General features: G+C 42.3%; 1 pseudogene; it reads right to left on the reverse strand.

The window, feature by feature from the left end:
* Window positions 1–9,583: 9,583 nt before the first annotated feature.
* Window positions 9,584–13,303, reverse strand: LOC139538633 (POU domain, class 3, transcription factor 3-A pseudogene; annotated as a pseudogene).
* Between the last annotated feature and the right edge of the window lie 4,377 nt (window positions 13,304–17,680).

Genomic DNA, 17,680 nt, shown 5'->3' on the forward strand with positions numbered 1-17,680 from the left:
TAAAGTTATACTGTTACATGATTGGCCGAATATTATTAATCATTTAGCTAGCAAGCACATATTGTATTGAAAAAAACGTATGGAAGACATGCTACCAACGATGCAAACAAGGAATTCCACAGCAGATCATCTATCATAATACATACCCTCGTTCGCTAACCGAGACTGAATAAAGTGAGAATGAACAGACCTCCCCACATGTCAATAGGTCTACCTGGACAACAGACATGTCAAAAGAAAAAGCAACTACATTGGGACTACACACACCTTATCAATCCCCTCTACAATCTATTAAATGTATTCAAGAACACTATAGCCTACATGAGATCAATAATATTCTTTAGACATGGCTACCTACTTCGGCTACCATGTGTAGAACATGTTCATGTCTTTTTCACTTGAGATTAGTACCCTGTCACACACGCACACACAGGAAGACATACAGTACTGTGAAATTCTCCGGTGGATGTGCAGGCAGACAGGCGGAGCTGGGGAGCATGGGAGGAGAGGAGAGAACAGGATTAAAGGAAAGACTATTGCGAAATAGTCATACATTATATCACTGACATGTACCATAACTGTATTATTCCCAGTAGATGGCAGTATTGTCATAGTGTTTATTAGTATTTGGATTTACACCCAGGAGCCTCAGAGGTCAGTGGAGATACATTCCCATTTGCAAATAGGCATGCTAACACACACACACGTTTTCATATTGTAACAGCTCCACACACACACACGTTTTCATATTGTAACAGCTCACACACACACGTTTTCATATTGTAACAGCTCACACACACACGTTTTCATATTGTAACAGCTCACACACACACACGTTTTCATATTGTAACAGCTCACACACACACGTTTTCATATTGTAACAGCTCCACACACACACGTTTTCATATTGTAACAGCTCACACACACACGTTTTCATATTGTAACAGCTCACACACACACACGTTTTCATATTGTAACAGCTCCACACACACACGTTTTCATATTGTAACAGCTCACACACACACGTTTTCATATTGTAACAGCTCACACACACACGTTTTCATATTGTAACAGCTCACACACACACGTTTTCATATTGTAACAGCTCCACACACACACGTTTTCATATTGTAACAGCTCACACACACACACGTTTTCATATTGTAACAGCTCACACACACATACGTTTTCATATTGTAACAGCTCCACACACACACACGTTTTCATATTGTAACAGCTCCACACACACACACGTTTTCATATTGTAACAGCTCCACACACACACGTTTTCATATTGTAACAGCTCACACACACACGTTTTCATATTGTAACAGCTCACACACACACACGTTTTCATATTGTAACAGCTCACACACACACGTTTTCATATTGTAACAGCTCCACACACACACGTTTTCATATTGTAACAGCTCACACACACACGTTTTCATATTGTAACAGCTCACACACACACACGTTTTCATATTGTAACAGCTCACACACACACGTTTTCATATTGTAACAGCTCACACACACACGTTTTCATATTGTAACAGCTCCACACACACACGTTTTCATATTGTAACAGCTCACACACACACGTTTTCATATTGTAACAGCTCACACACACACACGTTTTCATATTGTAACAGCTCCACACACACACGTTTTCATATTGTAACAGCTCACACACACACGTTTTCATATTGTAACAGCTCACACACACACGTTTTCATATTGTAACAGCTCACACACACACGTTTTCATATTGTAACAGCTCCACACACACACGTTTTCATATTGTAACAGCTCACACACACACGTTTTCATATTGTAACAGCTCCACACACACACGTTTTCATATTGTAACAGCCCACACACACACACGTTTTCATATTGTAACAGCTCCACACACACACACGTTTTCATATTGTAACAGCTCACACACACACGTTTTCATATTGTAACAGCTCCACACACACACGTTTTCATATTGTAACAGCTCACACACACACACGTTTTCATATTGTAACAGCTCACACACACACACGTTTTCATATTGTAACAGCTCACACACACACACGTTTTCATATTGTAACAGCTCCACACACACACACGTTTTCATATTGTAACAGCTCCACACACACACGTTTTCATATTGTAACAGCTCCACACACACACGTTTTCATATTGTAACAGCTCCACACACAGTATGCATCCCCTAATGTGTTTTGTATAAAAGTTCTGAATCACCATCTCCCTGTTCATGGAGAAATCAATATCGTCTTGAGATTTAATCGAGTGAAATTTTGAGTACATTTCTACCAGAGGAGGCTGGCGGGAGTAGCTATAGGAGGACGGGCTCCTTGTAATAGCTGGAATGGAAGAAATGGAAAAGTATCAAACACATCAAACATATGTTAACTTATTACAATGAGCCTGTCCTCCTACAGCTCCTCCCAACAGCCACCACTGATTTCCACATACCACACCCACAGGTCTCTGGTCTTTATATTGTACTATAGCATGAATGATAAATTAGTGATACTCTGTTTATAGGCTCCTGAGCCAGTGCTGTTGGGTGAGAATGTCCCCGGTAAAGGGTAATTTAATTTGGATTGGTAAGACACTGTATCAGAATTCTCTCTCTCTCTCTCTCTCTCTCTCTCTCTCTCTCTCTCGCTCTCTCGCTCTCTCGCTCTCCCGCTCTCCCGCTCTCCCGCTCTCTCTCACATACACAACCCCTCCCCCCTCCCCCCACACTTGCCGTTCACAGGCATGCATGCTTGTCTAAATTGGCATCACGCCCACGTGTCGAAAGTACCCATCAAGCTCGTTCCACTCCGCCGGCCAGGCACATGTATGCTGGTCACGTTCCATGGCATCCACACGGCATGGCACGCTGCTCACTCACTGGTGAGAGAATTAATTTCCTCTTCCATGAGATTCCATCCTTCCCTCTTGATAGAGAGAGCTGGATACTCCATCACATCACTCACTACGAGAGCAAACATGGAGTAGGTTAGACAAGAATCATGTTCAACACTGAATCTGAGTATATAAAATAGAGGAGTATTGTTGGCAGTTTGTAAAAAACTCTTGCTTCGTTGGTTTCGAAAGGGTACTAAAACACACTAATGCTAGGTAGTAGAACGTGGTCAAACCACAATAAGCTCTCAGTCTCACATCAGAATTAGACATTCATGCATGTTTCTCAAACGTCAAATTTCGAAGTGTTTAAGGTTAAGTGTAGACATTAATTCCACATTTTTTAAGGTTAGGGTTAAATTTAGGCTTTAACGTTAGGCATTAACTCAGAAGGGTTACGGTAAGGGTTACGGTTTGGGAACCAAAATATATTTTGTAAAAATGTTTGCGCTGGATTCGAACGTGCAACCTCTTTGCTCTTTTGCACCAGAGGAAGCTGCTTATGCCCATCCACCATCCCCCTAGCAAAACCAACACTTTCTTGAAGGTTAACAGCGCTCACCGTTGCCCCAGTGGCCAGTTTCCACGTCAACTGCCGACGTGGATGGATGTTGAATACTGACTTGTATCACAGGTGACCTGCCTGCAAACCATGCCATAGTTTCACTAGAGAGATGTTGGGTGTGTCAGGAGAAACAAGGCACAGAACAGGCGCATACATGCGTGCACACACACACCACACACACACATTGACACACACATCAACCTTCAAGCATTCTTGAAACAGCCTCAGACACTCAAAGCCAGGATGAGCCTCTATCTCGCATTGAAATTATTTCAAGACCTTCCTTCGCTCTAACCCCTTCCCTCCCCTTTCTCTCCCTTTCTTTTCCATCTACAGCACCTCTAGTCGGTCTGCAGAACAGAGGATCCATCCTGAGGACTGAGAGGCTCCCTGTGGTGCTGCTAAAACTATGATGAAAAGCAAAACTACTCTTGCTCTCTTCTTACATCTTATCACTCTACCTTTTCCCATATACTCTCCTGCCTTCTCTCTCACTAGCTCTCTTAATTTAGCCCTTGCAGAGCTGGGAAGATCTTGGGAAACCTCCTTCGTCTGTGTAGTGGAGGGAAACGATTATTGATTTGACTTAGCTCTCCTTCCACCTACTGTACTCCTGTATGGATGGGGATGGACTTCTGTTTGTGTTTTGATGTATGACCAGCATTGATTTTCCACTTTTTTCTCATGTATTCAATGGACGGGGCAAGATGGTGATAGTAAACCAGGATGGAAAAACATTGGTAGAGAGTCAGTCTGCTGCTCCCAGTTCGTCTTCCCCTCTGTAGGTATCTCTCCTCTCGGTAAGGTGGCCTGGGGCTGGTCCAGGGAGTTCAGCCACAGACACATCAAATGGGAGGATCCCTCTGAGGGAGCTGTAACGTGTTAATCAGTGTTAGTCGTTGGTGGTAAACCTGCCCTCGCAACGTGACAATAATTAACATCACACACCAACTGGTAATGAGCGTGTGTGTGTGTGTGTGTGTGTGTGTGTGTGTGTGTGTGTGTGTGTGTGTGTGTGTGTGTGTGTGTGTGTGTGTGTGTGTGTGTGTGTGTGTGTGTGTGTGTGTGTGTGTGTGTGTGTGTGTGTGTGTGTGTGTGTGTGTGTGTGTGTGTGCGTGCGTGCGTGCGTGCGTGTGTGCGTGTGTGTGCTAGTAGAGACCATGTGTACAGTGTGTAAAGTATATGTCTATTGATATCCATGCTTTGATACACAGTTTCAAAAAGCTGGAGTATCAAACAAGGGAATATTGTGTGATGCATTATACTGTGTGGTGAAACGTACCTCTAAACAAGGTTCGTAGAACAGTTACAGTATGTGCTGCGGTTATTCAAAAATATAATTATGTCCTTACCATGTAGCACCAATTAACAACCTCTATTTCAGTTGTGAATCACTCACTGTTATATATAGGATAACGATGCAATGCATTTAATACACACACACACAGACTCACACCTCAGGTTCTGCTCTCATTTCTTTCTGTGAGAGGGGATAATACGATAAACAGTGCAATTAAAGGGGGAGCTTCCATCTGAGCTGTAAGGCTTATATTGTTTGACGAGTTTAAAAACAAGTTCTCTGGGCGACTGTAACAAATTAACACATGGCCCACACACACACACACACACACACACACACACACACACACACACACACACACACACACACACCTTCAGATCCCAGCATTGAGATTCAGTGAGAGGCTGGCTATAGCGTACGCGAGATGAGAGAACCCTTTAAAGGGGTCCTTTCATCCTGTAATACCAGCTTTATCTCCCATCTTTACATCACTAAGCTGCTGCCAGGATCACGTTACAATCCAATGGGCTTAACTTTTCCTCCATTTTATTACAGAGGACTGGGGGGGGGGGGGGGGGGGGCTCTGGGGGAATACAGTAGTATGTGCTGCACATGCATGATCAGGGTGGGTGGACTCTCTCTATCTCGCACATTCCCACCTCTGCATGGTATTTGGCCCTGTTTGAACAAATTATTCAGCCATACTTAGGACGATGGAGGTTGAATTAACATGGTGTCTTAATTGTTGAAAATCGACATGTGTCATCATTACGGCCTTCATCAGGGTGCTTCAGGTTGTCTATATTATTGTAAGCATTCATTCTGTATATAATAGTGCTTTTGAGCTCTACCAATGTCTTCTAAATTGTTCCCATATGTTCTTCTTATCCATAATACCAAGTCAGACTTAGGACTCCTACAAGACCATACTCTGACAGTAGATATGCTGTACATGATCAGGCTCTACAGAGCTGACCTGGTGTGACTGCTGAGTACCTGAGCAGGCTGGCTGGCTCTGAGCTCTGAGTTGAGCCCACAGTCAAACAGGCCATTCATAACTCAGTTAAGCCAGAGAGAGGGATATTTATAACCTAAAGGCCAGAATTTCCTCTGAACCCTGCCAATGTACAGCAGAGAGCACACACACATACGCCCGCACACACACACACACACACACACACACACACACACACACACACACACACACACACACACACACACACACACACACACACACACACACACACACACACACACACACACACACACACACACACACACACACACACACACCTCAATTTCTCACCCTCTCACTGTCTCTGGAGAACTCCAAGGCCAAAGGTATTGTATTCGTCAAAGCGGGTGAAAGTGGTTCTACAACAACATAAGAGAAGAGGACTAGTCACCACTCAGAGCCTGGTTCCTCCCTAGGTTTCTTCCTAGGTTCCTGCCTTTCTAGGGAGTTTTCCTAGCCTCAGTGCTTCTACATCTGCATTGCTTGCTCTCTGGAGTTGTTGGTTAATTTCTGTTTAAGCACTTTGTGACAACTGCTGCAGAAAGGGCAATATAAACAAATGTGATTGATTGAAAAATGTGATCGTGTGAGTGTATGTAGTCTATGTGTGAATCAAGACCCATGTTTGTTGTTCCCATTGCGTTACCCTGGTAGGTAACTTTTTCCTATGAAGGGCCCGGGGTAATAATAGGTAACTGTGTATACCAGTGTACCTACTGAAGATAAGGTATTAAACCCAGAGCCCTGCTCTAGTATCCTCAGTCAGTCAGCCAGTCAGATCCACAGGTTAGCCTGGCAGCTACTGGAAGAGCAGCTAGACCTTCCTTTCAATTTTTCTCTTTCTCTGAATCCTAAAAAAGAAACAGTTAAGCAAAACTGTGTGTGTGTGTATGTTTACCAGAGGGAGAAAGGGAGATGCCAACTGTCCCCATATACAACAGTATTCCTGACAAACCCATCATCTGATAGATCTGATCCCATCTCAACACCTTGCGCCACTCAGAGGGGGCTCTGACACGCTGTCACCTTGACAACCGCTGCTGAGGTGAGCAGCCAGCTGGTATAGCCGACCTCTGCTGGCAGCGTGCCATGGAGCTGCGGTGCGCGCCTGTCAAGAGGGCGTCATGCTGCTGGAGGAAACAGCGAGCGATAAGCAAAACACAAACAAGCATCCGAGATGCAACTGATCGGCCAAAACAAAACCGTGAATAAACATTCTTAAATGCTAATTTGCCTATCGCAATGAAATGTAGCCTAGGGTAGGCCTATTCCTGCTGTGCATTGGGAAAGTATTCAGACCCCTTGACTTTTTCCACATTTTGTTATGTTACAGCCTAATTCTAAAATGGATTAAATAGTTTTTTTCCTCATCAATCTACACACAATACCACATAATGACAAAGCAAAAACAGTTTTTTAGATTTTTTTGCAAATGTATAAAAACAAAAAAACAGAAATATCACATTTACATAAGTATTCAGACTCTTTACTCAGTACTTTGTTGAAGCACCTTTGGCAGCGATTACAGCCTCAAATCTTCTTGGGTATAACGCTATTTGGGGAGCATCGCAGCACAGCCATTTTCAGGTCTCTCCAGAGATGTTCGATCGGGTTCAAGTCTGGGCTCTGGCTGGGCCACTCAAGGACATTCAGAGACCCGAAGCCACTCATGCATTGTCTTGGCTGTGTGCTTAGGGTTGTTGTCCTATTGGAAGGTGATCCTTCGCCCCAGTCTGAGGTCCTGAGCGCCCTGGAGTAGGTTTTCATCAAGGATCTCTCTGTACTTTGCTCCGTTATTCATTCCCTCTATCCTGATTACTCCCAGTCCCTGCCGCTGAAAAACATCCCCACAGCATGATGCTGCCACCAACATGCTTCACCGTAGGGAAGGTGACAGGTTTCCTCCACACATGGCACTTGGCATTCAGGCCAAAGAGTTCATTCTTGTTTTTATGAAAGCAGAAAATGTGCTTTTTACTGAGGAGTGGTTTCCGTCTGGCCAGTTTACCATAAAGACCTGATTGGTGGAGTGCTGCAGATGGTTGTCCTTCTGGTTCTCCCATCTCCACAGAGGAACTCTGGAGCTTTGTCAGAGTGACTATCAGGTTCTTGGTCACCTCCCTGACCAAGGCCTTTCTCCCCCAATTGCTCAGTTTGGCCAGACAGCCAGCTCTAGGAAGAGTCTTGGTGGTTACAAACTTCTTCCATTTAAGAATGATGGTTGTCACTGTATTCTTGGGGACCTTCAATGCGTCAGGAATTTTTGGTACCCTTCCCCAGATCTGTGCCTCGACACAATCCTGTCTTGGAGCTCTACGGACAATTCCTTCAACCTCATGGCTTGGTTTTTGCTCTGACATGCATTGTCAACTGTGGCACCTTATATGGGCAGGTGTGTGCTGTTCCAAATCATGTCCAATCAATTGAATTTACAACAGGTGGACTCCAATCAAGTTGTAGAAACATGATCAATGGAAACAGGATGCACCTGAGCTCAATTTTGAGTCTCATAGGAAAGGGTCTTAGTAAATAAGGTATTTCAGTTTTTTTTATTTTGAATACATTTGCTAAAAATGTTAAAAACCTGTTTTCACTTTGTCATTATGGGGTATTGTGTGTAGATTGATGAATGAAAAAATATGTTTATCCATTTTATAATAAGGCTGTAACATAACAAAATGTGGAAAAAGTCAAGCGGTCTGAATACTTTCCGAATGCACTGTATAGGTCAATAGTTGCAAAGCCTAACTAGCCCTGTCATCCTTATTATTAGGCCTAATAAAATATATAGGCTATTTGTAAAGTAAAAAGTAAAAAAGTATAGACTAAAGCCTACAATGTAGGGGTTATTGAACACAGAACTGGGTTCAATCAGAGAACTAAGAGCCTAAAACAAAATCAGAATTGGCTATAGGCTTTAACAAAATAATAACGGGAGTAGGCAAACTCATACCGTAGGCCTAATGTAGCCTATTATTTCATGAATAAGCCATTTTTGTCTATTTTACTGACAGGCTTCATAATATAGCTATACATAATGTATAAAAACAACATTCACAATACAAGAAGGAATAGCAAATGTTAAGAGAAAATGAAATAAATTGTTACAATTATTTAAGATATGAGGAATTAGCATATCACAATTTCAGGCTACCAGAAATTTGTGAAATTCAAATTATGATGAAACTCCAAACCACTTCAGAACAAGCATAGGCTAACCCTTTCAAATGAATATGGGTCAAATATATAAATAAAGCTATATATATATATATATATATATATATGTGCTATGCTATAGGTTAATCTCTGAGTTCTCTTTTACACCAATTGCTATTCTATTCTGTTCAGTTTTGTTCTGTGATTTTCTGTTTTAGTATGTTCTACAATGTTCGGTTCTGATATTCTGTTCTAGGCCTTTCCATAAGTGTAGCCTAAATAAGCACTTTTAAGCCGACATGTTTCCTAACAGCGTGTGAACTGACTAAAATAAGTAGGCCTAATCTAACCGACTAACTTGTCGGTTTTAATTTAATGCAGAAGACAGAGTGAAGTGCGTGCTTTTTACCACGGGTTCAATTGAGTTGCTAAGCAACAACCTTGGTATGGCAAATCATCCGTGAAATGTAAGTCTTCCAAAGCTGGATGGTGCGTTTTGTCCCACGCCATGAAAGAAGTTTGAAAGTCTCAAAACTAGGCCTAAGCAAAATCGAATAGCCTAATAAAGTGGAAAAAAACGAATGCATCATTAGTTCTAAGAAAGAAGGCACACAAAAACTAAAATGTAGACTTTATTTAAATTGCACTAAAAGCGCATAACCTGTAATATAGAAATAAGCCTATACAAACATAATTTCACTAGGCTGTTGATTACGATTTAAATGTGTTATCAGACCAAAACACTTCAAGAGTTTACACGAAAAGTTGTTCTTATTTCGGAAATTGCCTATTGGGCTTTCCTATTCATGTATAGCATATAGTGCATTCATTCGATCCAGTTGTACTTTTTTAGGTCGGTGAGTTGGACGGCAAGTTTTTTTTCTCGCTTTGAAAAGGTCAGAAGGTCAAGAGTGAGCCCCCTGCCTGCAGTTTCCTCTCAGTCTATTGGCCTATATTATAGATCAATTAATTATATTTTCATTGAATAAAGATTGTAAATCATAAACTCTCACATCGTAGGCATCGATTAGGCCTATGCCAAATATTCTGCGTATCAGATATTCAGAATTGGCGTATACTTCTTTCTGTAAGCTGACAATGACATTGAAAACACAAAGGTAGGCTATCCGCTATGACAAATGTATTGTTCTCAATAATCCTTCATAAAATAACCACTAAAAATAAATGACTGTCAAAGTCATCACATAGAACTATACAAGGTTACAATAACAAACGACACCGACGTCAGCTTTTGGGAATGTGTGTTCCTTTGAAAATATCATCATTGAATAAAACGGTAAAGTCATGAATGACAAAATAACACAGGCCTAATGCAAAGTTGAGGGGAAAGACATTATTGCTCAATATAGTACATTAATTATAACAGAAAGTCAACATGGTGAAGATAATTCCAATTGTTAAAAAATATTGTCATTATAACTTGTTTGTAAAAAGAAAACAGAAAACATATAAAAGGACTGCTTGGGAATGTCATGTGAAAACCACAAGCATCTTCAACAACTGCAGAGGAGAACATTTACAATAGCATTAAGTGCTGCAAAGGGGACAAAAAAAGTGTGTTTGATTTATTTTGTTCTAAAATATGAAATATTACACAATGTGAAATATTACACACAAAACAAAGAAGGGCAATCATGTAGAGGTTAAAGCTTGTCATAGTTTTTTTTACGTGGGGCCAAAGAACTGCCATAATCCTTTTGGTGAAAGCATGGCATGTTTCAAATCAAATAAAAGGTCAATATGCTGTACATACACACATCTTATTGGAATATATCTCAGGCTGAAAACTGATTAAGATTATTTCTTAAATCCTAATGCGCCAAACATTTACATGAAGAAACATTACTTGAAGAGTTGACCCTCTCATTGCGCGGGCCATTCGATCATGTGTAATGTCGCATATGTTTTAAGTTAGGCTACTCCTTTCCTAAAGACCACATCGTTGGTCTGTTGGTTGGTCAGGTTGGAGTAATATGGATATGAAAGATTTGTGTCTTGTTTCATTGTTTATCATGTAAAAGGTATTATTCCCACTTGCTATTGCTAGTATTTTCTCGGCCTAGACAGTGTCTTATTGCAGCCTAAAGAAATATTATTGTCCTGTGTTTTGTTATTTTCTCACGTATCGCTGAACATTCGCTTGCAGTCCATTGAGGGTGACGGTGTGTCTGAGCTCATGTTGCCGACCTGAGAGTACTCGTCCTCCGGGCTGTGTGGCAGCCCCGGTGGCGTCATCCTCTTTTCCTTCTGCCTGCGGTTGCAGAACCAGACCCGGACCACCTCCTTCTCCAGCTGCAGACTGTCCGCCAGAGAGGTGATCTCCTGGCCAGCGGGTTTGGGGCTTTTGAGGAAGTGGCTCTCCAAAGCTCCTTTGACGCTCACCTCGATGGACGTGCGCTTTTTCCTCTTCCTGCCCTGCGCCGCGATCTTATCGATGCTGGTGGGGCTACCGGTGGTCGAGTCGGCCTCTTCCAGCCATTTGTTGAGCAGCGGCTTCAGCTTGCACATGTTCTTGAAGCTCAGCTGCAGCGCCTCGAACCTGCATATCGTGGTCTGTGAGAAGACGTTACCATACAGGGTGCCTAGTGCCAAGCCCACGTCCGCTTGCGTAAAGCCCAGTTTGATCCGGCGCTGTTTGAACTGCTTGGCGAAGTTCTCCAGGTCGTCCGAGGTCGGCGTGTCCTCGTCGGACTGCGGGTCGTGGCTCACCCCGGCGTGGTGCTGCTGGTGATGTGGATGCTGGTGGTGGTGATGGTGATGATGATGACTGCCGTGGTCGAGATCAGGGGAGTCCCCCCTCACCATCCCCGGGTGCATTAGGCTCCCCGGTGAGTTGAGCATTCCGTTAACCGTGAATCCCCCGGGCTGGGAGTAGATCAGCGACTGTTGCTGCTGCTGCCCTTCGGAAAGGGAGGCTATATGCGCGGCTGAGGTGCCACCCCAGGCTCCTGGGTGTTGTGCCTGGTGGGAGCCCAGATGCAGAGACCTGTGGTGTAGAGCGGAGCCTGAGTGCATGTCCTCCCTGCCGGAGTTTCTCTTCACATCCTGCGGCTGCGGGCTACCCGTCATCCCAACGGGGCTGGAGGACCAGGGAGAGCCGGCCTCGGCAGCTGCCACTGCGGCTGCAGCCGCAGCAGCGTGAGGCAGGGATGTCATCCACTGGTGGGCATGGCTTAACATGTGTCCCCCGTTGCTCGTTGCCATAGCGCCCTGCATAAAGTCACTCTGCATCATCTTCACGGAGGGGTCCCCTCTGTATCCACCAGACACCGAGGTGACTGCGGTGCTGCCCCGCTGCATGCCACCGACCCCCCGGTCTGAGTGCACGATGGAGCCGGTGGATAGGATCCTATTGCTGGCCAGGTATGGACTGGAGGTGGCTGTTGCCATTCCCCAAACCATAAAGCCTGTGAGTTATCGCCCTCTTCCCTCGTTGGATCAGCTTCTCTTCTCAAACAGAATGCTCTTATCCAATAATAAATCAAAACTATGAGAAAACGTGGTGAATGTTGCGTTACACTATATACCATAAAATGGAGATAAAAATAATTCAAAAGTAATCCAACAAAAATATTCACAAAAATGTAAATGAAAGTTAATGTTTTGTTTATCAATTAATGGAATGAAATAGTATTTACGTTCCACCAGTAAAAAGTCGGAGATTGGTGCATAAAGAATCTTTACGCATTCTATTTAGAGATTTTTTTGTGTGAATATATGAATAAAAAAAGGAAAAGTTTTTTGCGTCCTGTAAAGTTCTACTGGATGTATAGATTTAGTAATCTCCCACAAACTGACGCTCTCTTCTAGGATCCCTGTCGAAGTAGGCTTGTTGGAGAAGGACCATTCATTGTCACTTTTTAAACACTCCTGTGGCTCCTCTGCTGCTTTTCTGAAGTATTTGAAGCTGCACAATTCCGAATGATACAACTGTCTACGTAAATGCTTGTATCTATTTTCTTCCTTCACTCTTTCTCGCCTTCCATCTGACACTTGTATCCGTTCCTCCCTGGAAGCGCGTGGACACGCGAGTGTTTACCCTGTGCCAAGCGTGCGCACGCCGTTCCCATCTTCCCCCAATTACCAGCGGAAGTGGAGAGCAGGACTCCCGCTGATTGGACGATACACAGAGAGAGGGAATGGCACATCTCGAGAGCTCGGTGCGCTGCGTCGGGTGCTCGAGGTAAGGTTCCCTTCTCTGAGAAAAACAACATATTCATTGATTAGATGATCATAACAATAACAGACTGATATTGATCATATTGGCATTGTAATTGGTAGGCTATTATATGGCTCCTCAGTGGCGCAGCGGTCTAAGGAACTGCATCTCAGTCTGTATCACAACCGGCCGTGATTGGGAGTCCCATAGGGCGGTGCACAATTGGCCCAGCGTCATCCTGGTTAGGTTTTGGCCGGGTAGACCGTCATTATTAATACGAATTTGTTCTTAACTGACATACCTAGTTAAATTTAAAAAAATAGCGTAGCCTACATTTGAATTAATATAAGTAGCCACAAAACCAATAATAGTCCTAATAGGCCTAATGATAATAGTATTTTATAATTTATCATAACACAATTATCGTTGTCATAATCAAAAACAATCATAGACTATAAGACCCCAATATCCATAATCTCACTTGCTTATAATCAAATGGCCTAACATGCGTCCACTAAACGGTTAACGTGGAATTGATGGTTTGATGAAGGAGGTTTCCAGGTGGAAACAAGCAATCTCGCTGAACCGCGGAGAGAGAGAGAGAGCACCCCCACGAAAACAATGCCAAATTGAGCAGTCCATTGGGGATTGAAGGGATACACTGACTCTCGCCTTTCTAACGCCAGTCAGGGATGTCAGGCCCGAACAACGCAACATATCTGTGTTTTTCCTCCTCTGTCAAATAGCGTAGCGGCGGGGGCCTGTGCCAATGATACTCAGGTCGGCTCTGGATAGACACTCAGGGGTTCTGTACGCCACTTGCATCTTAATGCTCTTTCCTTTTCATACTGAAGCAAGACCCACTGGGCGTGAACCGGGTGCACTACATTTCTACATGAGGCAAGCCAGTTAGTTTTTTTTCTATCTTCGGGAGAAGTGTTATTTTAATAGAATGTTTCCAGAGTGTGTGCGAGTGACGGTAAGCTAAATCATTAGCTTTTTCCTAATATTCATAACCACAAGATTTTCCCAGTCTTAAAAACTAGAACTCTTAACACACGGAGCTTTCTTTCAATTGAAAGAAGAGACATTGCATGGAGACACAACCAGGTGCAGCCAAAACTCATGTTTTCTTTCCTGGAAGATTTCTCCTGGATTTGATTCAAATACGTTTTGGGGAAAAGTAATGCAAAAAGTAAACATTTGTGTGTACATGGGCTCGAAGGATACTCTGCATGCCAATTTGCGTGAAAGTTCGAGTTGTGCGCTCAAGGCCTTCAAGTCCCAGTGCAGTCAAAAACGAAATTTTCCTGTGTTTAAAAAATATATATTTCCACACTATGGGATAATAATGTAAAATTGTTAAAATTATGATAATGTTATTTTAGTGTAAGAGCTGAAATGTCAGCCTGTTTTGGTGGGATCGAGTTTTGGCATGTCTGGTGACATCACCAGGCAGTAAATTAAGTTAATAGACCAATAACAAAGAGCATTCCACACCTCTCTGCCAATAACAGCTAGTTTTCAGTTTCCCCCTCCCTACTCAGACCACTCTCAGACAGTCCTAGCAAAATTATTACTTGAGAAATTGCTAATTTCTAAGAAGATTGCTATTTTTTTTAAAACATTTTAATTTAAGTTATTGTCAAATTGTATTCCAAGATCAATTGTCGGAATTATAGTGTAGGCAAAACGGATTCCAATGCACAATATGACCGACCGCGGTACCCCTTTCTCCTATTCAAATCACCATGGAAACCGGGTAGGGGTGTTAAGTATGTCTCTCCGAGTCCCTATCAATTGGGTGAGCTGCCCTCCCGCATTCAGTTTTAACCCGCGAGAGACACAGCAGCATCATAGGGCCCCACAGGCGACACAAGGATTCAATGCATGGATAAAAACAAAAATATAAAAGTCATCAATGTTACAAACCCCGGACTTAGTCTAGTTTATAGCCTAGACCTAGGCTGGTATGTTGTAGGCTATTCGGTATTTCGTTACAAATCAAATGGCATAGCACGTATGCTTTTTTATATTATTATGAGAATAATCTTTTTTTTTAAACAAGTTAATGAACATGATCTGGAAGAAATGTAAATGAAAATGTAGAGGGGTAGGCTATTTCAACCCATAAAACAATATCACAATAATACAATAATAGTATTTGTGTGTACTTACAGGTGATATAGGCCTACGTCAACGTGTGTAGTACAGTGTCCTCCTGGATCAAGACAATTTCAGAATGTTGACATCTTTTTTTTCTCCCTCCCATGAAAACGTTTATCATTGCTACTTATGCCCGTCATCACCAAGACGAAGGCCTGAATCATCCAAGCGAAATGCAACCAGAAAGTGCGGTTGTCATTACATTTTTTAAACTTAATTACCGACGACCAGACAGACACATTTTATTGCACTTATGGAACGCATAATGTACTGCTCTCACCTCGTTTACATGCGCTTTTGCTTATCTGAGTTTATGCGTTAATAAGCCGCCCTCATAAACACAGGGATAATTTATTTTATGCTGTAATTTCCACTAGAGGCCTTGTCCTAACGTGCGGTATGCAACATGTCTAACGGCAACTGACAAAACAGAATAATATTGGTTTAATGACCTTTGTTAAATTATATAAACCTCTGCAATCACCAGTACATGAATACCATAGTTAGATATCTGGGTCTTCCCTTTCAGGATTACCCAATGTACAGTAGTAGCACAATGCAAACTCCACCTCACACTCTATAACAGCCTGCACCCCTCTCATCACACATATTTAGGGCCAGGAGTTTTTCCCGACCAAAAGACCTGTAGTCTATAATAGGGCCCAAGGTTTTCACAGGTCAGGTGGTGTAGTCAGGAGAAACTGGCACTATACATCATGTGTTTCTCTGGGATCAGTAATGTTTATCATGTGTTGTGTTGGCGTGGTGTGGAGCAGGCCAGTGTTGACTGTTTGATATTCATGGAGGAAGCTGGGTGGAGACCTTCTTGTGATGCACATATTTTAGCCCTTTCTTCTCTCATTTGCTCTCTCTGGCTCTTCATGTCTCTCTTTGGCTCTCCCTCCCGCTCTCCCTCTCTTCTCTCATGAGTTTTTCTCTCTCTGTCTATCTGCTCCCCATCTGTACTGAGGGCTGCAGAGAAGAGGTGCACTATACACTCCAGTCCTTGAGGGCAGCAGGAATTTCCCAGGTCCCATGCTCCATCTAACCTTCTCTTTGACTGGCTCTCTCTTTCCAGGTTCTGTCTTCCATGGTTTGTCTTCATTTCCCTCTTTCACTGTCTGCACCCCTCCCTCCCCCCTCCAGCCCTCTCTCCGTTCTTCTCCCTCTGTTTCTGTCTCCAATATGCACAGCGGTTGGGCTACTGTAGCTGCAGGCTATTTTCTTTGGTAGACTTTAGCAATATGCAAATGCGGCAGTTCCCTTAACAAAAAAACACATGAATTTCACATGTGATCACGTGAAATAAATGTCACGACATGGGGATGCAAAATTTCAACATGTGATACCATGAAACTACACGTGACAACATTTGAATGTTCTTCACATGTAAAACTGCTCATTCAATTTTCACATGTGAATGTTTTTCATGTGATGCAATTCCACATGTGAGAGTTAGATATTTACATGTGAAAGTGCAAATTCAATTTCCAAATGTAAAAGTGCAAATTCAATTTTCACGCGAAAAACTTTCACATGTGAAAATACAATTCTAGTGTGAGAGTTAGGTTTTCACAAGTGAACATTTTTCATGTGAAACTGCAAATTTCGCATGTGAATCTGTAATTCACGTGAGGTGAAAACGTTATTCTCCTAACTTGTGAAAGGTGGTGTTAACATGTGAACTGAATTTAATACATACAGTTTCACATGTGAACAACTGACCTCACATGTGTCACTTTTGTTTTCAGCTCAACATATGAAAACAGCCATTTCACATATGAAAACAGCTATTTCACATTTGAAAACAGCTATTTCACATGTGTTTTTTGTAAGGGAAGTAATAAAATGGTATGGGGGTTTTAAGGTAAGTGATAAGCTGTTCATCAAAAATAGTGTAAACATCTTTGATCAATGTGAATACGTTTGACATGATCACTTAGTGCTGACTTTTCAATATGACCCCACCTAGGGATTTGAACTGACAACCTCTGGATTTGGGAAACAGAGATCTTTCTGCTGTACCAAAAAGTGTAGCATTCTCAGAATTTCCCTACAGATTCATAACCTATAATACATAGGTATTTAGCAAAACAGTGCCATCTGCACTTATTTTTTAATTAATCTGACTATTCTCTCATCATTGATTTAATTGACTTATTTCAGCAATTTCAGTTTTTTATGAATAGTTGTCTAATGTTTGTGGGGCATATTACTCTGTTTTAATGACACTCCTGAATCACTATAATAAATATAATCATTTTTATTAAGTGTACCTTTAACAACTCTGAGATCTACTTTGAAGTCCAAAGTGTAGGAATACAGATGAAATCAGTGATTGACACAGACATGGTGGCATAGCAGGATGAT

The sequence above is a fragment of the Salvelinus alpinus genome, chromosome 14 (assembly GCF_045679555.1).
Source record: "Salvelinus alpinus chromosome 14, SLU_Salpinus.1, whole genome shotgun sequence".
NCBI classification, from domain to species: domain Eukaryota; kingdom Metazoa; phylum Chordata; class Actinopteri; order Salmoniformes; family Salmonidae; genus Salvelinus; species Salvelinus alpinus.